Source organism: Loxodonta africana, chromosome 6, assembly GCF_030014295.1.
Source record: "Loxodonta africana isolate mLoxAfr1 chromosome 6, mLoxAfr1.hap2, whole genome shotgun sequence".
NCBI lineage: Eukaryota > Metazoa > Chordata > Mammalia > Proboscidea > Elephantidae > Loxodonta > Loxodonta africana.
Genome location: NC_087347.1, coordinates 133,440,765 through 133,466,908, shown reverse-complemented (window position 1 = coordinate 133,466,908; position 26,144 = coordinate 133,440,765). Strand labels below are relative to the sequence as shown.

General features: G+C 40.4%; 1 protein-coding gene and 1 pseudogene across 2 annotated transcripts in view; one reads left to right on the top strand and one right to left on the bottom strand.

Moving 5' to 3' along the window:
• Positions 1-26,144, top strand: part of CNTNAP5 (contactin associated protein family member 5) — a 1,181,085-nt gene that overhangs the window by 1,043,480 nt on the left and 111,461 nt on the right. The gene's annotated exons all lie outside the window — the stretch shown is intronic.
• On the bottom strand, positions 5,334-6,797 carry LOC104846505 (elongation factor 1-alpha 1-like; annotated as a pseudogene).

The window sequence follows — 26,144 nt, the reverse complement described above, 5'->3', positions numbered from 1 at the left end:
TTCCCCAATTAATTCCCTATTCAGCGCCTTTATCGTGTGTTCTTTTTTGCTCTTGATGGCAGAAATAAAGAGTCAAAATAGAATATGTGGTAATTCTAAGGCCATCAATTTAAGATCAATCATTTGGGAAATCTAAACTGAGCTCCCAGGTCATCTTCCCATGTGTTCAGCAGCCCTCCTGCATGAAAGGGTTTGTCTGTCTTTTTGCTTAAGCATTTCCTTTTTGTCAATCTTTTTTTTTTTAACATATACATTCATGGATTCACTGTCTGCATTTGTGATTGTACATACCTTGCGGGGAATAATGATGAACTGCTACATTTTATATTTCAAGCAGACTGACTCAGGGGAGGCAGGGATAAGGAGGAATCCAGACAGGGAGCATCTTCAAAGTAAAACAAAAACAAAAAAGAAAAAATTCAACAACTGCTTGCCATGGCTGGGCTGACCTTAGAACACTGCCATTGTTGCCGTTTTCCAGCTGAAACTCTTCAAAGTTGAGTGCTGCCTGGTGCTGCCCCTTCCCTGACATCAGTGTGTGCTCCAGCTCCTGCAAGCAGCAGGAGTTCTGAGAAACAGCCTGAGAAGGCCGGTTGTCTTGGCCCTACTTAGCCCCATCTACTTCAGTCTCAGGGCTTGTGTCAAGCAACACTTTGCTGGGTTTGAATTTTAAATCCCCAAAGGTCTTTTGGTATTTCTCAGACTTTGTTTGGTTCATTCTTTACATTTCTGTGCTTTCTGATAATCTTTTGTAGTCTGGGGGTGCATCCATCATTCATTTCACAATAATGTGGTTATAACCCACTGTAACCTCCAGCAGGTAGTCAAGAGTCCTTCCTTGTCACTTCTCCTTTATAGAGGAAGGACCGGGTAGGGACAAATGACCTCTCCAGTATCTTGCCTGAGTGGGAAAAATAAGGCACAATGAGTAGAGCTGTGTCTTAGTTACTGCCTTAGTCCTCTAGTGCTGCTATAACAGAAATACCACAAGTAGATGGCTTTAACAAACAGAAGTTTATTCTCTCACAGTCTAGGAGGCTAGAAGTCCAAATTCAGGATGCCAGGTCCAGAGGAAGGTTTCTCTGTCAGCTGTGGGGGAAAGTCCTTGTCATCAATCTTTCCCTGGTCTAGGAGATTTTCAGTGCAGGGACCCCAGGTCCAAAGGATGTGCTCCATCCCTGCTCTTCTTTATTGGTGTTAGGAGTTCTCCCCCACCTCCCTGCTCACTTCTCTCTCCTTTTGTCTCCTGTAAGACAAAAAGTGATGCAGGCCTCGCCCCAGAGAAACCCCTTTTACATCGTATCAGGGATGTGACCTGAGTAAGGCTGTTGCATCCCACCCAAATCCTCTGTAACATAACCTAACCTTGCCTCATTAACCACAGGCAGATATTAGGGTTTACAACACATAGGAAAATTAACATCAAATCACAACATGGAGGACAACAACACAATACTGGGAATCATGGTCTAGCCAAGGTAACACATATTTTGGGAGGATACGATTCAATCCATGACAGTTACCTAGTGCTGATGTAACAGAAATACCACAAGCGGGGGGCTTTAAAGAACAGACATCTATTTCCTGACAGTTCAGGAGGCTAGAAGTCCAAATTCAGAGCATGCCTGTAAGGGAAGGTCTCCCCTTGTCTATTTCAGCTTCTAGTGGCTGCCAGCAAACTTTGGCTTTCCTGGTCATATAGATGCTTCCATCTCCATTGTCTGTCTTCCTCTTTCTTCTGTGTGTCTTGGTGTTTATTCTGGTCTTTTTATAACTCAGAAGTGATTAGGTTTAGGATCCACCCAATTCTGGTATGCATTTATTAACATGAAAGAAAACATATATTTCCAAACCAGATCACTGTAAAAATGGCATGGGGTGGCATCTGAACCCCTCTAACTTCACAAGGCAGAAAGAGAGTCAATATCAACAGCTCAAGGCTGATTCTTCTGAGGTGGAAGTCAGATATACCTCCTCTCACCAGCACTTTTCACAAATTCTGACACCATCTGTCCCTCCCATGGTGCATTTTACTTCTCTACTGAGTTCCATAATCCATTGCAATGGCCACACGGAACTCACAGAGAATATACACTATTATAGCATTTATTAGGGAAGTAACAGGTTACAATTCTCAGGATACAGTTCTTCAGTCAGGACATCCTCTTCTCAGCTGTGCCCACAAGCATGCCTCTCTCTGGCCCCTCATCCTCCTCTCTGCTCAGGCACAAGTGTTACAAAGCTCTTTCAGCTCTGCCAATAAGTGCCCAGAGGCTCCCTACTCCACTAGTAAGCCTCAGCCTGAAGGTGCTCAGCTTTAGTTCCGTGGGTCAGCACACTTAGCTCCACCAAGTTCCCAGAGACACCCTACTCCACCAGCAAGCCTCCTGCCCAAAGGCGTTCAGCTTTCTTGCTCTGTGGACAGGAAGCCCACCATTGTGTCCATCTCCTTCCATTCTCCATGGTCTCCCGCAGTCTCCCGATTCTGCTGTTGCCATTTCTCTGCAGCTGCTTCTTGCTATCTCTGGTGTTACAGATCTCCCTCACTGTCTTCCATATTCCAGCTCCTACTCTCTTTCTCAGTGTCTTCCTTTAAGCCTAGCAGAATGGCAAATCTGACAAATCCTCTCCTTAAGCTTCCATACACCTCATTTGCATAGTCCCAGCCAGTCATTTGATGGGCGGTACAAACACTATGGCTAGGAAGGCCATATTAAGTAATTCACTGCACCACAATCACACGCACAAACACAAGGGCCAGAAATTTAACATGTATTTTGCAGACACCTTTAATATGTAGCAAACTGGATCCAGACAGTATTTCTGTTTTCTCTTCTCCTAGCTTGATGGGTGCCTTATTTTGTGGTGTGGTCTTAAGTCACTGAAGACCAAATGAAATCTTGCAAGTGGCTGTGCATTGTAGTCTGTAAAGCACAAAACATATTTTATTTTCTTTTTGATAATAATAATAACAATAATATGAATTATCTGCATACCTGGGTTATCAGAGTAAGACTCTGCAGGCCAGGGTTCAGGACATCAGGAATTAAGATTCAGTACTAGGGGAATTGAAAGCTGTTCCATGCCTGGAGGCAGAGCTCTTCATAGTGGGAACTCACTGTAAGGAAGGAGAAAGGTCAGGCTGAGGTGTCCACCCTGGCACGCTGGCTACTGGCCCTAAGAACAGGCAGCAGATTTTGATCCACAAAAGCATGTAAATGAATACATTTAAGAATGACCTTTCTCAGATGCCCTCTGACACAGGCCTTATAGGAATTTTTCTGATGTTTCTTAAAAAGACTGAGAGACAGTGAGAGAGAGGACTAGACACCGATTCAACAGGCAGGGTGCACGGGCAGGGCTAAGACTAATGAAGAGCTCTGGTCATGAGAAGGCCAGGCTTGGCAAGACGCAGGGGAAAGGCATAATCAAGTTCTGGGGAAACTCCCACCTCAACCTCACCTGCTCTGGCTGTGGGCCTAGCTGGGCAGTCTGAGTCAGCACCAAGGAAGACCAAAACAGGGAGAGCAGCAGCTGCCGCTATTTCACCAAGCCCCAGGGCACAAAGCTAGTACAGAAATCAGAGATTAGTATGAAAATAAGGCTAACACAAATAACAAAATAAACAAATAACTCAAACTACCTATTTAACACCTACCACATGCTAGATGTTTTCCTATGTGTTCATAATTGAAGGCTGAACATGTATAGCTGGTTTCTGGGTGACTCTTGAGGGTAGGAGTTGTATACAATTCATCTTTTTAAGTCAGCATGTATCAGAATGCCTAGCAGATAGTTGGCCTTTGAGCATTCTTGGATTGAGTTATATATTTTAGAATCTAGTAGGAGAAACAGGTATGTACCAACTGAGTGTGGAAAGCCTCGCAGGTAGGATAAGAAGTATTTACAGGAGCACAGAGGTGGTGCAGAGGGGAGAGAGGACAGCTCCCCCTGGGGCATCACAAAAGATTCTTAACTAAGACAAAAATAAAAATAAAAACACAAACAGTTGCCATTGAGCTGATTCCAACTCCTGGTGGCCCTGTGTATGTCAACGTAGAATTGTGCTCCATAGAGTTTTCGATGGCTGTTTTCAGAAGTAGTTCTCCAAGTCTTTCTCCAAGTGCCTCTGGGGGGACTCAAACGTCCAGACTTTCAGTTAGCAGCAGAGCACCTTAAACACTTGCCCAATCCAGGGATTCCATAGTGAAGATCTTCAGTAACATATTCATTGCATTACTAGTTTGAGGGATAGTTCTTAAATATATTCTTCCTGACATTTCATTCTGTCACCTGTATCCTGTATGGAAGAGACAGGGATGGTTTGGGCAGTGTGTCTCTGTGGAAGTAGTGTTCTATGACTTTATTTTCTGACTACCTTCTGGGTCCTCTCACTTTGTGCATTCCCAGTTTAAACAGCTCTTCAGACATTTTCCAAGATTTGAGCAACTATTTACTTTTGCAGCGAGGCTGTTTGCTTTCAGCTGCAGTGTGAGAATTATTATCTGTTCTTACAATGCTTCATTGTTTGTAAAAAGAGAATGAGAGGGCACACTGTGCCTTGGTTTCTTCATCTGTGAATTTGGGATAATTGTTTTGGTCAAGGGTCTCGCAGTCACGCAGCTGGGGATTAATGAGATCCTGTTTGTAAAGTGTTTGGAAGAGTCAGATCAAAGATATGGGATAAATACAAAGAGGGGTTGTTGCAAAACAGGCCAAAGTGCTGGCTGGATACTGAGACACCTTGATTTTTTTTCTTTTAAGCCAGGGGTAGAGAGAAGGGGAGGGTTGGATGTTTTGCTTTTGGACTAGAACTCTAATTAGAGGCTTAAGGATTAGGAGAGTAGTTGAAATCCCTGTGAAGTTTTTTTTTTCTTAGAGAAAAGACATGTTTTTATTCTTCTTAGAGCCCTTGACCTGTAAATACTTGTATCTTAAGATGTGAAACCAAGTCAGCAGGAAGTCCAAACTTGGGGCTTGTTCAGATCTCAGTGAGGCTAATTACCTTTTGTGCAGTAAGGATCAGCCTTGAGTTGTCATTATTTCTTTATATTCTCATTAACCTTTGTTTTAATGAGTCTCAAAATTCTGTGACAGATTTTTGGTCAAGTTGTTTCCATTTAAGAAGTACTCTTTTAAAAACCAATCACTTAAAACTGTCACACAGAAAAAGAGATGGTCTGCAAAACATTCCTTTCCTTCTGACAGTTTTATGGTGTTATCAGTAGCCAATCTTTTAGTATTAAACTTAAATGGCCAATTGAGACAAACAGTTCTGAGATCACTCGCACAACACTGATTATGACTGGTGTGGCAGGTGTTATACATAATTTTCATTTAGGCTTCTGAGCTTTCTGAGCAGACTTGGTGACCTTGCCAGCTCCAGCAGCCTTTTTGTCCACTGCCTTGATGACACCCAATAGTAACTGTCTGCCTCATATTGTGAACAGCAAAACAACCCAGAGGAGGATAGTCAGAGAAGCTCTCAACACACACGGGCTTGCCAGGAGTGATGTCAATGATGGCATTACCAGACTTCACAAATTTGGGGCCATCCCCCAGCTTCTTACCATAACAGTGATCAATCTTCTCTTTGAGCTTAGCGAACTTGCAAGCAGTGTGAGCCGTGTGACAGTCCAGCTCAGTTGCATAGGCGGCACTGATTTGGCCTGGATGGTTCAGGATGATCACTTGAGCAGTGACACTAGCTGCTTCTATTTGTGGGTCATTTTTGCTGTCACCAGCCACATCGCCAAAATGAACATCTTTGACAGAGTCATTCTTGACATTGAAGCCTACATTGTCTGCAGGCAGATCTTCACTTGAAGCTTGATGGTGCATCTCAAAAGACTTTACTTCAGCGGTGACATTGACTGGAGCAAAGGTGACCACCATGCCTGGCTTAAGAACACCAGTCTCCACTCTGCCTGCAGGGACAGTACCAATACCAACAATTTTGTAGACACCCTGAAGTGGCAGATGCAGGGGCTTGTCAGTTTGATGAGTTGGTGGCAGGATGCAATCCAGAGCTTCAAGCAGCATGGTCCCACTGGCATTGCCATCCTTACAGGTGACTTTCCATCCCTTAAACCAAGTCATGTCAGCTCTTGGTTCCAGCATGTTGCCACTATTTCAACCAGAAACTGGTACAAATGCTAATGTGTTAGGGTTGTAGCCAATTTTCTTAATGTAGGTGCTGAATTCCTTAACAATTTCCTCATACCTCCTCTGGCTGTAGGGTGGCTCAGAAGAATCCATTTTGTTAACACCAACAATTAGTTGTTTCACACCCAGTGGGTAAGCCAGGGGGGTATGCTCATGCGTCTGCCCATTCTTGGATATACTAACTTTAAATTTACCAATACCAGCAGCAACAATCAAGATGGCACAGTCAGCCTGTGATGGTCCTGTAATCATGTTTTTGATAAAGTTTCTGCATCCTGGGACATCAATGATGGTCACATAGTACTTGCTGGTCTCAAATTTCCACAGGGAGATATCAATGGTGATGCCTCACATTCAGCTTTCAGTTTATACAAGACCCATGCATACTTGAAGGAGCCCTTTCCCATTTTAGCAGCTTCCTTCTCAAATTTTTCGATAGTTCTTTTGTGATCTCAGCACGTTTGTAGATCAGGTGACCAGTAGTGGTGAACTTGCCCGAATCTAAGTCAGTGCCTGAACTTGTCCAAAGACAGCAATGTTGATAAAGTCTTTCCCGGTTTCATTTTAGCTTAGATTTTGCCATAATTTTCACCCATACCAGTGTTCTTGTGGCAAAGCTGTCACAAAAAAAAAACTCATTATTTCTTTTAATTCAAAGTTATTGAAGATACATTTTGACTTTAGTAAGTATCTTGGCCTTTTGAAATGAGGGCTCTGGAAATTGTATCCCCTATTCTAATGCTCAAGTGAAGAGATGGTGAATAGTCCTTCATCTTAAGAGTCCAGTTCAAATTCCTACCACTACCCACGTGAAACATTCTTGATATCCCCAGGCAGAAAATAGTTAATAAGAGCTAATAGGTATGCGCTCAATATCTACTGAGATGCAATGTTAGCATTCTGCGTACACTAATTCATTTAATTCTCACATTATGTCTGTGAATTTGGTACTAATATTTCTCATTTTACATGCACAGTGAGGTTAAATGACTTGTCCAAGAAGGCATAGCAAGGTGGAGCTGGAAATCAAACCCTGTTCTCACGTTTTAAACAGTAAACTCTGTCCTCTGACCTCTCATTGCGCTGTCTTTATTTCTCCCACGGAACTTGCTGTTTTATCCCTGAGTTTCGGTGTAGCTTTCACCTAGGTTATGTGCTCTGTCAGTAGTATCGCATTCACTTCCCGCAGTTCCCACCATGCATTGCTTTGTTGTTGTTAGTGGCCTTCGAGGCAGCTTCGACTCAGGTTGACCTTATGTATAACAGAAAAAACATTGACTGATTCTGTGCCATCTTCAAGATTGTCAGCATGTTTTTGCAGCCATTGTGTCAATTTATCTGTTGGAGGGTTTCCCTCATTCTCACTGACTGTCTACCACGCATGATGTAGTTAGTATTTCCAGCAATTAGTATTTCCTGATGGCATGTCCAAAGTAAGCAAGCCAAAGTCTTGCCATCCTCACTTCTAAGGAACATTCTGGTTGTATTTCTTCCAAAACTGTTTGTTCTTCTGACTGACCATGATATAGTTAATATTCTTTGCCAACACCACAGTTAGAATTCATCAGTTCTTTTTTCTTATTTCATTGTCCACCTTTCTCATACATATGAGGAAATCCAAAAGACCATGGCTTAGGTCAGGTACACTTTAGTCATCAAAGTGACGACTTTAATTTTTAAACTTTTAAAGATGTCTTTTACAGCAGGTTTGCCCGATGCAATTCGTGGCTTGATTTCTTGACTGCTGCTTCCATAGACATTGATTGTTAATTCAAGGAGAAGGGCATCATTGAGAACAAGTAATAAAACACATATATTAATATGTATATACATTAGTGTCAGGAGAATGCTTTTGGTTCAGAAAAATCATGTATATTAAATGCATTCTTATTTTACTGTAGAGAATGAATGCATGAATTTATCTTCTTTCCAACTCCTTCAAAGTAACAGTAAAACAATGTAATTTTTTTTTTTGTTTTAAATATAGGAATTCAAAGAGACTAAAAGAAAAGAGAGATTAGGACGGGTGGAAAATATCAGTATATATCTGGAAATTGGACACCAGAGGGAGAAAGAAATCTGTGTCTGACTAGTCTCTGCCAAAGAAGTGTTAATGGAGAGGCTCAGAACTGGCCATACACCACAGAGGCTATGCTGATGCATAAAGGTTGGAAGGAATTGGGTGAAGTTTGTATAAGAAGCTAGTTTACTCAAGGCCCACTCTTCATAAACAAGTTCCTTTCCACCTCCACGCAGGAGACCAGAGGCTTACCCTCTATCTAATAGAAATTGAACCAAAGAGTATCCACAATTCAGGGTAAGGTTGATAGATGTGACCAAAGGCAGAAATGAAGCAACATTCTTCATACTGATCTGTGGGACCCCTAGTCTTATATTTCTGCCTTGTCCCCAGAGCTCTTATAGTCAGAAAATGTGAGGGTTTTTCTACAGAGAAACTGAACAGCTTTATAGAAAAGAAATGTAATAACTAGAATTTTAGTGATGTCCCCATTGAAAAAGACATCTTATCCATCTTAACAATGAAGCCTATTGTTGTCAAACACAGCCCATGCCTCTGGAAGCTTCCATGAAATGTTGAGTGGCCCACTCCTAAGTGTGAATAGATATCAAAGTCATAGTTTATTTTCCTAAAACCTTTGAGGCGAAAGACGAAAACAAAACAACAAACAAGGAAAGGTTTTTGGAGAATACAGGAATAAGTTAGGGGGTAGAACAAAGAATCTTATATATATGTTTCATAAATATATTTATGTTTCTTAAATATGTGAAATAAGGGCAAGATACTATAAAGCAGAACTGTCTTAACAATAGGAAAGAACTCTTGGGAATGTAGTAGAGGGAATTAAAAGGATATTTAGAAAATTGGAAGATAACATCTGAGAAATCTCTCAGAAAATTGAACAAAACATGCGAATGGAAAAAAAAAAAAAAGATGGTCAAAACAGGATGCCCAGTATCCAATAGAATTTGCAGAAAAAAGAGAATAGTTGAGACGGGACATTAGCAAACATACAATTGAAAATATTATACAAAATAAAAGATATAAAAGCTTCCACCACTACCCAGCACAGTAAACAAAAAAGAGACAGACGCTAAGGCATGACATCTCAAAATTGCAAGGCAAAGGCAAAATCCTAAGGCTCCTAAAATCAAAAGGTCAGACTCAGACCAACACAAATTTTTTGACAGCAACACTGGATGTTAGAACATAATGGAAGAACACTTTCAAAGTTCTTAGGGAAAATGCTTTTCAAACTTGAATTATATGTCTGGTCAAATTAACAGTCATGTCTGATGGAGGGATATAAAGCAATTTGATTTTATGCATAAAAGCGCACATGGTATCTGACATCATTGTCTAAAGATTTCCTAAGCACGTTTATACGGAAGCTACTGAAATATGTGGATATTAGATATCTAATGCTGTGTAAAAACTTACCCCCAAATTCAGCACTTAAAACAACATCAACCTCAACAACATAAAAAGATTTAAAAAACAGCAACACACGTTTATCTCCTTACACAGCCCTTAGAGTAGTCAGAAATTGGAGCAGTTCACTGGGTGATTCTGGCTCATGGTCTTTCATGAGCTTTTGGCTTGGCTGCAGTCATCTGAAGGAGATGGATCATAGGCTCCCAAGCTCTCTCACATGGTGGTTAAAAGGCAGTTGAAGTTCCTTGACGCATGGGCCTTGCATTAGGGCTGCTCACGAGCTTGTTTAACTTCCATGAGCTTGCTGGAACATGTCACACTGTTGGCCTCATGTTCTCAATGTCCTGTGTGGATAGCACATCCTAAGCCTGTCCCCTAGATATTGGCTTTCTCATGGCAGTTCTAGCTTTTTTTGAAGGATGGATACATCTCACTGAGATATCTCATTCAGTCTCATGAATTCAACTAGTGACTATATGCTAAAGAACTTCACATCTATGTGCCTAGCACATTTCACTTTAGAATTATTCCGACTGCCTAAGGGAGAAACTTTACTTAGCTATCTCAGAACCTGTAACCCAGTTGCCGTCAAGTCCATTCTGACTCCTGGCGATTTCCTGAGTCTCAGAGTAGAAGTATGCTCCACAGAGTGTTCAGCGGCTGATTTTTCAGAAGTAGGTCATCAGGCCATTCTTATGAGTTACTTCTGGGTGGACTTGAACCTCCAGCCTTTCAACTGGCAGCCAAGTGTGTTAACTGCACTACCCAGAAACTCCTGGCTGTCCCATAGGCCCCTCAAACTCGGTGTGACTCACACTCCACAGCCCACCCCCTGCAATGCTCTACATTCATCCAAACACCCAACTCTGAAACAAGTGTCCTACATGCCTTCCTCTTTCTCACCCTTCCAGAGTCCATCAATCACCAAGATTTATTGAATTTACTTTTATTTTATTTTATTGACTCTGCGTCCTCAGACTCTCTTCTATCTATCCAATTCTTCGCACTCCCACCATGGCTATCTTTGCTCTGCTTTCCCTAATCTCAGAATCAGATTATCGCAGCCGTGTCCAAATACATCTTCCAACTTCCAGGTCTGTGCCCTTTTAATTCATTCTCTATTCTCAACAAGGGTGATCTTCTAAAAATTCAAAGGTATTCACGCCACTCATTTTCTGATAGCTCCCAATGCCCTCAGGCCAATTTCAAAACTTGCCTGTCTCAGGCTCACGCTTTCCTATGAAGTTTCAATCCTTATTATTCCCACACTCCACTGTACCCTCTACCCATATTGAATTTAGTGCAGTTAGTTGAATGCATCCTGTTCTCACTTACCCCTAGGTCTTGGCACACTTCATTGCCTCTGCTTAAAATGTCCTCTCCTTAAAATGTCCTCTCCTTTCCTTCTGTGCTGGCAAACTCTTATTTCTTCAACTCGGAGTTTAATGCCACTTCCTCTGAGAAGCGTTCCTGGTTCCCTCCAAAAAACTATGCTAAGTGCCCTCTTGCTGGGCTTCCTTAGCAACAGACTGCAGGAACTGCCACACTCTCTGTTAACTTATCTCCACTCTGATGCTAATGCTACATAGGCCTAGCACCGTGCAGTGCCCAGTATTTGCACTAACACCCCATCACTGTAGACAACTTTTCCTAGTGGAATTGCTTAAGAGCTTCTTTTACCAACAGGGTATTTTTTTTTTTTTTTAAACATAAAGTCCTTTTTACAAGCATATTCTAATAGTTAATCTTTAAGAGAGTTCGCTGTCACCTCTTCATGGTGCACTAAAGCACACTTAAGAATCAAGGAGAAGAAATTAAATTGGATAACAACCTTACTTAAAATCATGAAGCTAAAATGAGGGGACAACCTTAGGAAGTCGTAGATGATAATGGAAATGGAGTATCTTATCCTCTACTTTTTTTTCTATTTTATTTTTATTGTGCTTTAAGTGAAAGTTTACAAATCGAGTCAGTCCCTCATACAAAAATTTGTATACACCTGGCTCTGTACTCCTAGTTACTCTCCCCCTAAGGAGACAGCACAGTGCTCTCCACCCTATATTCCCCGTGTCCATTCAGCCAGCTGCTGTCCTCCTCTGTCTTCTCATCTCCCCTCCAGACAGGAGCTGCCCATATAGTCTCATGTGTCTGCTTGATCCAGGAAGCTCACTCCTCACCAGTATCATTTTCTATTTTATAGTCCAGTCCAATCCCTGTCTGAAGAGTTGGCTTTGGGAATGGTTCCAGTCTTGGGCTGACAGAAGGTCGGGGGACCATGACCCCCCAAGTCCTTCCATTCTCAGTCAGACCATTAAACCTGGTCTTTTTATGACAATTTGAGGTCTGCATCCCACTGCTGTCCTGCTCCTTCAGGGATTCTCTTTTGGGTTCTCTGTCAGGACAATCATCAGTTATAGCAGGGCACCATCTATTTCTTCTGGTCTCAGGCTTATGTAGCCTCTTATGTGGCCCTTTCTGTCTTGGGGTCATAATTACCTTGTGTCCTTGGTGTTCTTCATTCTCCTTTGCTCCAGGTGGATTGAGACGATGCATTTTAGATGGCCGCTTACAGAGTTTAAGACCCCAGATGCCACTCGCCAAAGTGGGATGCAGAATGTTTTCTTAATACATTTTGTTATGCCGATTGTCCCCTGAAACCATGGTCCCCAGACCCCCACCCCTGCTACTCTGGCCTTCCAAGGGTTCAGTTTATCCAGGAAACTTCTTTGTTTTTGGTTTAGTCCAATTGTGCTGACCTTTCCTGTATTGTGTGTTGTCTTTTCCTTCACCTAAAATAGTTCTTGTGTACTATCTAATTAGTGAATACCATTCTCCCTCCCTACCTCCCCACCCTCGTAACCATCAAAGAGTATATTTTCTGTGTTTAAACTATTTCTTGAGTTCTTATAATAGTGGTGTCATATGATATTTGTCCTTTTGCAACTGACTAATTTCACTCAGCATAATGCATTTCAGATTCCTCCATGTTATAAAATGTTTCACAGATTCATCATTGTTCTTTATTCTTTATTCCAGTGTGTGAATATACCATAATTTATTTACCCATTCATCTGTTGAAGGGCATCTTGGTTGCTTCCATCTTTTTGCTATTGTAAACAGTGCTACAATGAACATGGGTGTGCATATATCTGTTCGTATAAAGACTCTTATTTCTCCAGGGTATTGAATTGGTATATGTTTTGCTGTGTTTATTCTCAAGAGCAGCAACAAAGTAAAATAAATTGTATACATATAAAAAAAAGACAGGAAGCAAATGGGACCAAATTATGATCTCCATAATGTTAACACTTATTTTTTGTAGTTTGTGTTACCTTAGTCTAGCCCATTCTTTTCATTCTCAGGTGAAACCTCTAAAAAGACAAGTGAGATTAAAAATGAAACACCTGATAGATAGCTCAAATGAAAAGCACAACAATAAAAATCAAAGACATAGCACATGTAATTCCCCTTCCAAGTTCCTGATTTCCAGCTCTCCGTAGCAATAACTAAGTAAGCTGAGGTATATTGTAACATAGGCCACCAGTGCTTGTCAGGGTTTTCAATAAATTGGCAATGAAAGACTAAATCTGAGCAAGGTGGGAGATAAATTAGCACACAGCCAAAGGTGCGGGAGAAATAAGCACTGGTTTCGTAGCTGAACTATTTTTTGATAAAGTAATAATTCCCTGTAATCTCTCTCCAGCATTAAGTAACAGCCGTCTTTGTGGCAGCAGTTTAATTTTGTTGGTTGCCCTTGTCTAACAAATATACTTAGTGGAGTCTGGAATATCATTTTGTGCTGAAAGCTGAAGCCTTTGTCATGTTGAAGCTGGGCAAAGGCAATAAATCAAGGACAAAGTGAAAAGGAATAGAAATGGGCTGTTGGAAATTTGTTTCCCCAGAGCTGGCGTGCTGTCTTCTCAAGCTAGCTGGTGTATTGCATCAGTCATATCTTCCTGTTAAGTGCCTGTGTTGTAATGATATTGACTTATATCTACGTTGCACCCTGGTTGGCATAGCTCCAAAGTGCTTAAGATGCATCTATGGGAAATACATACTGAAAATAGCATCATGAAAATATACAACCCTGGTTTTCTTTCTTTTTTTTCCTTTCATTTCTTCTAAAACCATCCTTCCCATGAAATTGTCCTGAGATGCCCAACTTCACTTTCTTATACTTGTTGCCTCATTTGTGTCTGGCCAATTAAGAAGTACCTTTTTAAAGGGAAAGGATCACTATAAATTTAAAATTATTAAACTGAGATCAATGTGCTGAGTGATCTATGTTTGCCAAATTGGCTATTGCTGAGAATGGAATACAGAAAAAGAATGTTGAAAAATTTATACAGTGCTTGTGTACCTTTGTTGTTGTTGTTACGTGCTGTCTAGTAGGTTCCAGCTCACAACAACCCTATGTACAACAGAACAAAACACTGCCTATTCCTGCGTCATCCCCACAATTGTTGCTGTGCTTGAGCCCATTGTTGTAGCCACTGTGCCAATCTATCTCGCTGAGGGTCTTCCTCTCCTTGGCTGAATTCCTACTTTATTGAGCATGATGTCCTTCTGGAGGGACTGATCCCTCCTGATAACATGTCCAAAGGATGTGAGACATAGTCTCTCCATCCTTGCTTCTAAGGAGCATTTGTATTGTACTTTTTCCAAGGCAGATTTGTTCATCCTTTTGACAGTCCATGGTATATTCAATAGTCTTCACCAACACAACAATTCAAAGGGATTGATTTTTCTTCAGTCTCCTTATTCATCATTCACCTTTGGCATGCATTTGAGGCGATAGAAAACACCATGGTTTGGGTCAGGTGCACCTTAGTCTTCAAGGTGACATCTTTGCTTTTCAACACTTTAAGGAGATCTTTTGCAGCAGATTTGCCCAATGCAATGTGTCTTTTGACTTTTTTTTTTTAATATACTTTAGATGGTTTACAGAACAAGCTAGCTTCTCATTAAACAGTTAGTGCATATATTGTTTTATAACACTGGTTAACAATTCTATGCTATGGCAGTACTCCCCTTTCTTGGCCTTGGGTTCCCTATTTTCAGGTTTCCTGTCCTCCCCTGCCTTCTAGTCCTTGCCCCTGGGCTGGTGTGCCCCTTTAGTCTCGTTTTGTCCCATGGGTCTGCCTAATTTTGGGGTAAAAGGTGAACCTCTGGAGTGACTTCATTACTGAGCTAAAAGGGTGTCCGGGGGCCATATTCTCGGGTTTCTCCGTTCTCTATCAGGCCAGTAAGTCTAGTCTTTTTTGTGAGTTAGGATTTTGTTCTACGTTTTTCTCCAGCTCTGTCCAGGACCTTCTGTTGTGATCCCAGTCAGAGCAGTCAGTGGTGGTAGCCAGGTACCATCTAGTTGTACTGGACTCAGTCTAGTGGAGCCCATGGTAGTTATGGTCCATTAGTCCTTCCGACTAATCTTTCCCTTGTGTCTTTAGTTGTCTTCATTTTCCCCTGCTCCTGAAGGTGTGAGAACAGTGGAGTATCTTAGATGGCTGCTCACAGACTTTTAAGACCCCAGACACGACACACCAAAGTAGAATGTGGAACATTTTCTTTATAAACTATGTTATGCCAATTGAGCTAGGTGTTCGCTAAGACTATGGTCCCCACTGCCCTCTGCCCAGTAATTTGGTCCCTCAGGGAGTTTCAATTTTTCCATGGAGCTTCTATGACCTTACCCTGAACAAGTTGTGTTGGCTCCCCCAGAATTGTGTACTGTCTTACCCTTCACCAAAGTTACCACTTATCTATTTAGTGTTTTTCCACCCCACCCCTCCACTCTCTCGTAACCATCAAAGATTGTTTCTTTTTGTGTGTAAACCTTTTCATGAGTTTTTATAGTAGTGGTCTCATACAATTTCTTATACAATATTAGTGACTGACTTATTTCACTCAGCATAATTCCCTCCAGATTCATCCATGTTCTGAGATGCTTTGCAGATTCATCATTATTCTTTTTGTTGCATAGTACTCCATTGTGTGTATGTACCACAGTTTATTCATCTACTCATCTGTCGATGGGCATCTAGGTTGTCTCCATCTTTTTGCTGTTGTGAACAATGCTGCAATGTGTGCATATGTCTATTCCTGTGATGGCTCTTCTTTCTCTAAGATACATTCCTAGGGGTTGAATTGTTGGATCATGTGGTATTTCTGGGAACCCTGGTGGCACAGTGGTTAAATGCTATGGCTGCTAGCCAAAAGGTTGGCAGTTTGAATCCACCAGGCGCTCCTTGGAAACTCTATTGGGCAGTTTTACTCTGTCCTATAGGATTGCTATGAGTTGGAATCGACTCGACGGAAGTGGGTTTGGTTTGGGTTTTGGGGGTAGTATTTCTATTTCTAGCTTTCTAAGGAAGGGCCATATTATTTTCCAAAATGGTTGTAACATTTTGCATTCCCACCAGCAGTGCATAAGAGTTTCAATCTCCCCCCAGCCTCTCCAACATTTGTTATTTTCTGTTTTTGATTTGTGCCAGTAATGCTGGGGTGAGATGGTATCTCACTGTGGTTTTGATTTGCATTTCTTTAATGGCTAGTGATTGGGAGCATTTTCCCATGTGTCTGTTAGCTGCCTAAATGTGTTCTTTGGTGAAGTATCTGTTCATTTCCTTTGCCCATTTTTTAATTGAATTTTTTGTGTTTTTTGTTGTAAAGGTGTTGGATTTTCCTGTAGATTTTAGAGATTAGACCTTAGTCGGATTTGTAATAGTCAAAAATTTTTTCCCTAGTCTGTAGATTCTCTTTTTACTCTTTTGGTGAAGTCTTTTGATGAACATTAAGTGTTTAATTTTTATGTTTCTAGTTATCTAGCTTATCTTCTGGAGTTTGTTGTTGTTAGTTATGGTTTATATTCTGTTAATGCTTTGTATTAGGGTCTCCTGCGTTGATCCTGTATTTTCTTCTATCATCTTTATTTATAGTTTTTGGTTTTATATTTAGGTCTTTGATCTGTTTGAATTAGTTTTTGTGTACGGTGTGAGGTATGGGTCCTGTTTCATTTTGTTGCAGATGGACATCCAATTTTGCCAGCATCAATTGTTAAAAAGGCTGTCTTTTCCTCATTTGATGGACTTTGGGCCCTTGTCGAAGATCAGGTGTCTATAGGTGGATGGACTTAGATCTGGGTTCTGTTTTCTGTTCCATTGGTCAACGTATCTGTCATTGTACCAGTACCAAGCTGTTTTGACTACCGTAGCTGTATAGTAACTCCAAGGTCAGGTAGTGCAAGTCCTCCTACTTTATTCTCCTTCTTCAATAAGGTTTTACTTATCCAGGGCCCCTCCCCTTTTCGTATAAAGTTAATAATTTTTTTTTGCCATCTCTTTAGGGAATGTTGTTGATATTTGGACTAGGCAGTATGCCATTGTCTTTGTAGGTTGCTTTGGGTAGAATTGTCATTTTCACCATGTTGAGTCTACTTATTCATGAGCATGGTATGTTTTTCCATTTATGTAGATCTTTTTTGGTTTCTTGCATTTAGTGTTTTGTAGTTTTCTTTGTATAGGTCTTGTACACCCTGGTTAGGTTTATTCTTAACTATTTTACTTTTTAGGGGCTATTCATTCATCATTTTTTTATAAATGATATTGTTTTCCTGATTTCCTCTTCATCATTCTCTTTATTGATGTATAGGAATCTAACTGATCTTTCTATATTTATCTTGTATCTTGCTATTCTGCTGAATCTTTCTGTTAGTTCCAGTAGTTTTTCTCATGAACTCTTGGGTTTTCTATGTATAGTATCATATCATGGCCGCAGATAGGGACAATTTTACTTCTTCATTACCAGTTTGGATGCCCTTTATTTATTTATTTTTTTCTTGCCCTATTGCTCTAGCTAGGACTTCCAGCTAGGACTTCCAGCATAATGCTAAATAGTGGTGGAGATAAAGAACATCCTTGTCTTGATCCTATTCTCAAGGGGAATGTTTTCAGCCTCTCTCCATTAAGAATGATGTCGGCTATTGGTTTTGTATAGATGCCATATATTTTGTTGAGAAATTTCCCTTCTATACCTATTTTATTGAGAGTTTTTATCAGAAATAGGTGTTGGACTTTGTCGAATGCCTTTTCTGTGTTGATTGAGATGTTCATGTGATTCTTTTCTTTCATTTATGTGGTGGGTTACATTGATCAATTTTCTAATGTTGAACCATCCATGCATAGGTGGTATGAATCCTACTTGGTCATGGTGTATTATTATTATTTTGATATGATGCTGAATTCTGTTGGTTAGAATTTTGTTGAGAATTTTTGCATGTATATTCATGACAGACTGGTCGATAATTTTCTTTTTTTGTGGTGTCTTTGCCTGGTTTTGGTATCAGGGCTATGCTGGCTTCATAGAATGGATTTTGAAATATCCCTTCCTTTTCTATGTTCTGAAGTAATTTATGTAGTACCGACGAAAGCTCTTCTCTGAATGTTTGTTGGAATTCTCCAGTGAAGCCGTTTGGGCCAGGGTTTTTTGTTGTTGTTGTTGGGAGTTTTTTTTATTATTATTATTTTAAATTAACTTTTCAATCTCTTCTCTTGTTATGAGTCTGTTCAGATTTTCAACATCAGTTTGGAATACTTTGGGTAGGTACTGGGTTTCTAGAAATTTGTCCATTTCCTTTAGATTTTCAAATTTGTTGGAGTATAGTATTTCATAATATTCTGTTACGATCCTTTTCATTTCAGGTGGGTCTGTTGTAATGTCCCCCATTTCATTTTTTATTTGGGTTATTTGCACCCTCTCCTGTTTTTCTTTTGTCAATTTGACTTATGGTTTTTCTATTTGGTTAATCCTTTCAAAGAACCAACTTTTGGTTTTGTTGAATTCTTCTATTGTTTTTCCATTCTCTGTTTCATTTATTTCTGCTCTGATTTTTATTATTTCCTTTCTTCTGGTGGCTTTAAACTTCTTTTGCTGTTCTCTTTCAATTTGTTTGAGTTGTGTAGCTGATGTTTTGATTTTTTCCCTTTCTTCTTTTTTGATGTGTGCATCTATTGCTGTAAGTTGACCTCTGAGCATGGCCTTTGCTGTGTCCCAAGGATTTTAGTATAATGTGTTTTCATTCTCATTTGATTCTAGGAATTTTTTGGTTCCATCTTTAATTTCTCCTATTTCCCAGTGGTTTTTAAGCAGGGTGTTATTTAGTTTCCATGTAATTGATTTTTTTTTTTTCCTTGCTTTTCCTGTTGTTGATTTCTACTTTGATGGCATTGTGATCAGAGAAGATACTTTATATTATCTCAATGTTTTGGATTTTGTTAAGGGTTGCTCTGTGGCCTCAGATGGGGTCTATTCTGGGGAACTTTCCATGTGTGTTGGAAAAGAATGTTTACTTTGCAGCTGATGGGTGGAGTGTTCTGTGTATGTCTATGAGTTCAAGTTGGCTGATTGTGGCCTTTAGATATTCTTATGTTTGTTGAGTTTCTTTCTAAATATTTTCTCCTTTACCGAGAGTGGTGTGTTGAAGACTCCTACTGTTATAGAGGAACTGTCAGTTTCCTGTCATTGGATGTGTAGTATTTATTATGGTTAAGTCTTCATGCTGGATCATCCCTTTAATCATGATATAGTGCCCTTCTTTGTCTTTTATTGTGGGTTATGTTTTAAAGTCTGTTTTACCTGAGATTTGTATTGACACGTCTGCTCTTTTTTGTTGGCTGTTTGCTGATATGTTTTTTTCCATCCTTTGGTTTTTAATAAATGTATGTCTTTGTTTCTAAGTCTATTGTAGACAGCAAATTGATGGATCTTGTTCTTTTTATCCATTCTATCACTGTCTCTTTATGGGTACATTTAGGCCATTTATGTTCAGTGTGATAATTGATCGGTGTGAGTTTATTGTTGTCATTTGGTAGGTTTTTTGTTTTTTGTTTTTGTGATGCCGATGATTTCTTTGTTCCTCTTAATCTCCTGTGCTGAATTCCTTTTTTTTTGTTGTGGATTTTTTTTTTCATTTCTTTTGTTTTTGTAGATTTTGTTTTTACCAAGACTTTGTTTTTCTCCTTTAGTTTGATGAGTAGGTTTTTTAACTTTCTTTGTCATTACCTTGAAATTTACCCTTATCTTCCTAGGTTTGAACTAGTCTATTATCGCTTGGTATCACCTTGCCTTCCTCTCCATTAGAAAGTTCTACAACTGCATCATTTATTCCTTCTTTTATTATTCTAATGTTTTTGTCATTTATAGATTAGCCTCTCTGGTTTTCTGTTGTAAATCTGTTGGATTTGGATAGCCTTTGAGATTTCATTTCCCAGGTTGATATCTGGCTGGTGTGATCTTGTGTCCTAGATTCAGGCTGTCATCTGATGTTGTTTGTTCTCAAACCAAAGGATTCCCTTTAATAATTCTTGCATATTTGGTTTGGTTTTTACAGAGCCCTTAATTTCTGTTTATCTGCAAATGTTCTAATTTCACCATCATATTTGAATGAGAGTTTTGCAGGATATATTAGTCTTTCCTGGTGATTTTTTTCTTTCAAGGTTTTATATATATCAACCCTTTGCCTTCTTGTCTGCACTGTTTCTACTGAATAATCAGAGCTTAGTCTTATCATTTCCCCTCTGTATGTGATTTTTTATTTTTCTCAAGCTGTTCTCAGGATTCTTTCTTTGTCTTTGATTTTAGTGAGTGTGATTATGATATGCTTTGGTGATTTTCTTATGGATCCTATCCTATATGGGGCTCATTGAACTTCTTTGATGGTCAGCTTTTCATCTTTCATGATATTAGGGGAGTTTTCTGTCAGTAATTCTTCGATGATCCTCTCTGTATTTTATGTTTTCTCCTCCTGCTCTGGAACTCTGATCACTTGCAAATTTCACCTTTTGATTGTATCCCACAGAATTCTCAGGGAGTCTTCATTTTTTTGTTGTTGTTCTTTTTTCCAATTTTTCCTCAAACAAAGTTGTATACAAGTGTTTGTCTACAATTTCACTGATCCTGTCTTCCACTGTTTCAAACATATTCCTCAGCTCTTCTATGACAATGTCCATTTCTGAAATCTTGTTGTTTATGTTTTGGATTTCTAGCTGTTGCTTTAGTATGATTTTTAGTTGTGAATTTATTTTGGCATTTTCTTCCTGTATTGTTTCCCTGAATTCTTCCATTTTTTGTCTGTATTTTCCATGAATTTGTCTGCCTTCTCCACGAATTTGCTTATTTTTTCCTCATTTTTGTCTGTCTTTTGCTTCAACTCTTGGATAGCCTGAATATTAGAGATTTGAATTCCCTATCAGTTAGTTCTAGTATCTTTTCTTCTACTGGAAAGTCATCTGGTGTTTTATTTTGGATGCCTACCAGAACTACCCTGTCTTTTTTTATGTTTTGCTATTGTCTGCTGTCTTTGGAACATTCAGTAGTTATTTTCTTATTGATTGTAGATTTTCTTGTTTTGTCCTACTTTTTTATTTTATTTAGTTATGTCTAAGCATGTGGTTGTGCATTCTTTGTTGTTTTCTTGTCTGTGCGTACAATATTTTTCACCTCCTTGTCCAAGGGTCAGTGCCAGTCACTCAGCTCTGGTGCAGCAGTGCAGCCCCAGCTGAAGTGGAGGGGCTGGGATGGGTTGTTTGAGGCAATTACTGGGGCCAAGAAGGTGAACCGGGGCAGTGCAGGACAGGTTCTGGTAATCCATGCCTGTGCTGCTCAGCGGTGCATACTTTGCAGATAGGCAGGAGAGAGGGGAAGAAGGAGATTGTGATGTGTGGAGCTAAGTTGGGTATGGAAAAGGAGAGTGGGGAGAGAAACAGCAGCAAAAAAAAAAAAAAAGCACTGAGAGAGCCTGCCATTGGAGTGGAGCGACAAAAAACCAAGAAATGAAAAAAAATAAAAAAGAAGAAAATAATAAATAAATAAAAGTTTTAAAAAATGCTCTGAGGAATCCCACTGGTGTGGCTGCACAGACCAGGGAATCAGCTCCCAAACTGCACAGTACAGCCTGGCTACAAGGGGTGGAGATGATGCACAGCCCCAGGTATTCAGGGGACAGGAAAACAAAGTAAATAGAAAGAGATGAGAAATGGAGAAAACAGGAAAAGAGAAAGGAAAAAAGAAAGAGAAAACAAACAAAGAAAAGAAAAGAAAAGAAAAAAGCCCCCAGGGATCCCACCAGGGTGACGGCTTGGACCAGGGAAGCTGTTCCCCAGCTGTGTAGTGCTTCGCAGTCTCTCAAGAAGAAGCAAAGATGGCACATGGGTCAGGTGTTCAAGAGAAAGGAGGGGAAGGTGGTAAGATGCAGGGAGGAAACCAAAAGAGGCCAAAAAAACAACGTCAGCAACAAAGAAATGCCAGTGAAGAAGCCAGCCAGTATGGGTGGGGCAAATCTGTGCAGCAAAGAACCGGTACTTCCTGTGCTGAGGTCACAGCCCACTGGGAAGCAGTGGATCAGCCTACCAGGAAGCAGTGAATCAATCTTCTGGGAAGCTGGGAATCATCCCATTGTGCAGCTGTGGCTTGGCCCACCAGGAAGCAATGAATCAGTCCTCTGGGAAACTGGGAATTGGCCCACAGGAAGCCACAGATTGGCCAGCCAGGAAACTGTGAAGTCTGAGCAGGGGGAGGCAGTTTAGGGGTAGGAAACATCTTGCTGGTTACCAGGTCCTCTCTCTTCTGCTGGGAGCTCCATGAATCTGCTTTCATGTACTCTCTGTCCACCGATCTCTGTCCAAGATGATGAATCCGTGCTGCGTTAGCTGGTAGGTGACCTCCGCTTGTAACTCGCCTCGTTCTCTGTCCTCTCTGTTTCTTATTCCATTCAGTTCTTGGTTGAGTTATCCCTTCATTTGATGCTTAGGGTTCCAGGATTGATGTTTGTCTCTATTTTACTTAGTTTTTCATGTCTTTGACGTGGATGCACGGCATGGTGCTTCTGTCTATAGCACTATGTTGGCTCCGCCTCTCTCACGTCTTTTGATTTCTTGACTGCTGCTTCTGTGAGTGTTGATTGTGGATCCGAGTAAAATGAAATTCTTGACAACTTCAACATTTTCTGCATTTTGTTTACCTTTAGCAATGTAAATGAACAAAAATCACGGTGCTAGAAAGCTAGAGGGCTAGATTCTTTATTAGTTTTCTGTGGCTATGTAATACCTTTTTACAGACTCGGTGGCTTAAAATGGTGTTCATTTCTTATCTCACAGTTCCCTTGGATCAGGAGTTTGTGCTCAGTTTCTGCTCTCAAAGGTAATCTGAGAAGGGTTCTTATCAGAAGCTCCACTGAAAGAGGTCTGCTCCCAAGCTTTTTGTGTTACTTGTGGTTGTATAATTCAGTTACTTGTGGTTGTAGAATGAAGGTTCTCATTTTCTTGCTGGCCCATTAATCAGGGCCCAGAGGCAGCTCTCAGTTCCTGGTGGCCACCTAGGTGCTTGCCACACTGTCCTCTCTATAGGCCCTCACACAGCATGTCAGCTTACTTATGCAAGCCAGCAAGAGAGAAACATCTCAGCAAGTCAGTATCTTTCTCTGTGTATCTATACTCATAATTATGAGGGTGACATCCCATTGTCTTTGCCATATTCTATTTGTTATAATCACAGGTCTTGCTCACACTTAATGGTTGGGGTTATATAGAGTGTGAATATGGGGCCCACATTAGGGTCTGTCCATCACATTTCTAGTGCTCCTTACCCAGTGCCCTCGAGTTGATTCCGACTCATAGCGATCCTATAGGTCGTTAAAAACTAGATGTCCTTATTTATTCACCCAAAGCCATAAGAGTGAATCATTCATTTTACATACAACAAAATGGATAAGACTCACAAATTAATGTTGAAAGAATCTGGACCTAAATGAGTACATTCTTTATGATTCCATTGTTTATAACTTTCAAAAGCTAGCATAATTAATCTATGCTATAAATTTTTTTTTTTTTTTTTTTTTAATTTTATGATGAATCAGAATAGTGGTTAACCTTGCAAAGTGGTGACTGTAAGGGGATGTGAAGGGGCTTCTGGTGTTCTGGAATGTTCTGTGTCCTGAATTAGGTGCATTCAGTTTGTAAAAATAAGTGGAGAAACATACTTATGATATGTGTACTTCTCCAAACATAAGTATAATTACACATTATTCATCAGTGAAATTAATAAAAATAATGAATAAACTTAAGCTAGTCACTTAATTTTGTATACGTTTAGCCTTGACGATTTGAAGGCCCCTCTCACAGAATGTAGTTAGGGTTTTATGCAATAGGATTATATGAGATATTGAGGGGCTACAAGAGTACCCAGTATTCTCAGTTGTCTCAGATAAGATTCTTACTTAAGGAGAACACCATTCAGTCTACACATACTTCCACTTACAAAGTGTGGGGCCTTGGGAAATTATATCAACCCCAATGAACTTCTGTTTCCCTAAGGTTTCTTTCAGCTCAAAAGACTATGGCCCAATGATTTACAGCTTCTTCAGACCAGGCAGCATGGCATACTGAGGGTGGAGAGTAGGCAGTGGGAGTGACCTTCCCTGGGGGCAGTCAAAAGGGTGTTCAAAGTAGAAAATTTGAAAACAATGAAACTGAATAAAAGTCAGAATGCAATGTTTGTGATCAAAAGCTCTCACATACTTCAGTGTGAGGCTCCCAGCACTGCCCCTAACTTGGTATCCTACTGCCAGGAGTTATGTTATGTGCTTGGGGTACAAATAGCTGAGCAGCATCCCTCTATACAGGAAAATATTACACAGAAGCTAAGAGGATGAGTGTGTATCCAGTTCACACTAATGTCTTTTGCAAGGACCCTTCAAGGGAGGTCTGACTTTACAAACAGGGCAGGGTAATGTAGTCCCACGTGTCCCTCAGCTTCTTCCTTGAAACCCCATTGACCAAACTACAACCTCAGGAACTAATAGTCAACTGGCTCCAAGAGATGCTTGCCTAAGTTAAAACTGATGGTGAACTCAAAAAATAAATCTGAAGCTTACTAATTCTCTGATAATCCATTTACCTGCAGCTTCAGACTACTCCAGGCTAGTCCATGCTCCCACCACCTGTCTGTTAGCCTCCTACTCAGCTGCTGCAGCCTCCCCAATAGACCTTCCTTCTGCTTTGCCTTACTGCATTCCATTCTCCACATAGCATACAGAGGGATCCCTTTAGAACATTACTCTTCTGTTCAAAACTGTCCAGTGATTTTTTTATGTCACTCAGAGTGAAATCCAGGCTTCCTCCTGGATGTACCTGATTCATCCTGAGCCTTTTCCCACTTGTTGTCTTAGGCTGGCTGGCTGGCCTCCTCACTGCTCCTAGGATATGCAGATCAGCCACTGCTCTGGGCTTGCATTAACCTTTTTTCTGCCTGCAGCATGTGTTCAGCAGATAGCCACACGGCTTAGTTAAGCCCCTGTAAATGTCACCTTGTCTGAGAGGCCTTCCCTGGCTGTAGCATGTGGACTCCAGCTGGGCAGAGTGGTCTTCACAGAGACCACACTATCTAAGATGCAACACTTCCCCTTTACTCTTTACTTAGTTTTACTTTACCAGTTTATTCTGTTTATTCCAATTGCCATGGAATCATATCTGACTCCTGGTGACCCCGTGTGTGTCAGAGTAGAACTGTGTTCTACAGGGTTTCCAGTGGCTGATTTTTGGGAAGTAGATTTGCCAGGTCTTTTTTCAAGGTAACACTGGGTAGACTCAAATCTCTGACCTTTTGATTATCAGCTGAGCGTTAACTATTTGCACCTCCCAGGGATTCAGCTTGTTACCTGGCATAATATTCTTTATTTATTTATTCTATGTCATGCAGTCTAGAATATAAGCTCCAGAGGGCACGCACTTTGTCTCGGGTGCCCACAGTGGAGCTCAGCATGTTGTAGGAATTTGCTGAATTATGAGTTGACTGAATGATTCAAATTCAGTTTAGCTATTACGTTAGCCATATTAGATTCTCGTTGCCACCACCGAGTGTTTCATTCTCTTCCAGTAAAATTTTCTCAACTAATAAAATGACAGTGGTCTACTGGACCCCATATCTCAAGGTTGGTTGAAATTTTTAATCATGTCACCAGAGTTTCATCATAATGTCCCTTAAAAAAAAAATCAGTAAAAAATTGATGTTAGTGTTAATGGAGCACCTACATGAAGTCAGTGTTCAGCTTATTGTGGAATTAATAGTTGTCTTCAAAACAATAGTTGGCCAGAGGGACCTCACGAGCTGAGATGTGTTGGAAGGATTTAATCCTCCAGCTTGAGGGCTAAATTTCAGAAGCAGTTTAGAGAATACAGAATCAAGAAAGAGAAACAAGAGCATAAGTGAAAGGAGGTGTCAGAGGCTAGAACAGCAAAGCAGTAAGAAATAGCTACTGAGAAACACAAAGAGACTTGGACAAAAGAAGAGCAGGAACTGGGGATACATCCATATGCCATGAGCTTTGCTAACAGTAGAAACTCACTCACCCCTATGGTTGCACATTTATCTCGTAGCTTGAAATTTCTTCTCCTGGATCCCATGTTTTTCCACATATGCTCTACTTTTCTTATGAGGCTTATACACAATTTAGAAATTTTACCCTGGCAGGTAAAAT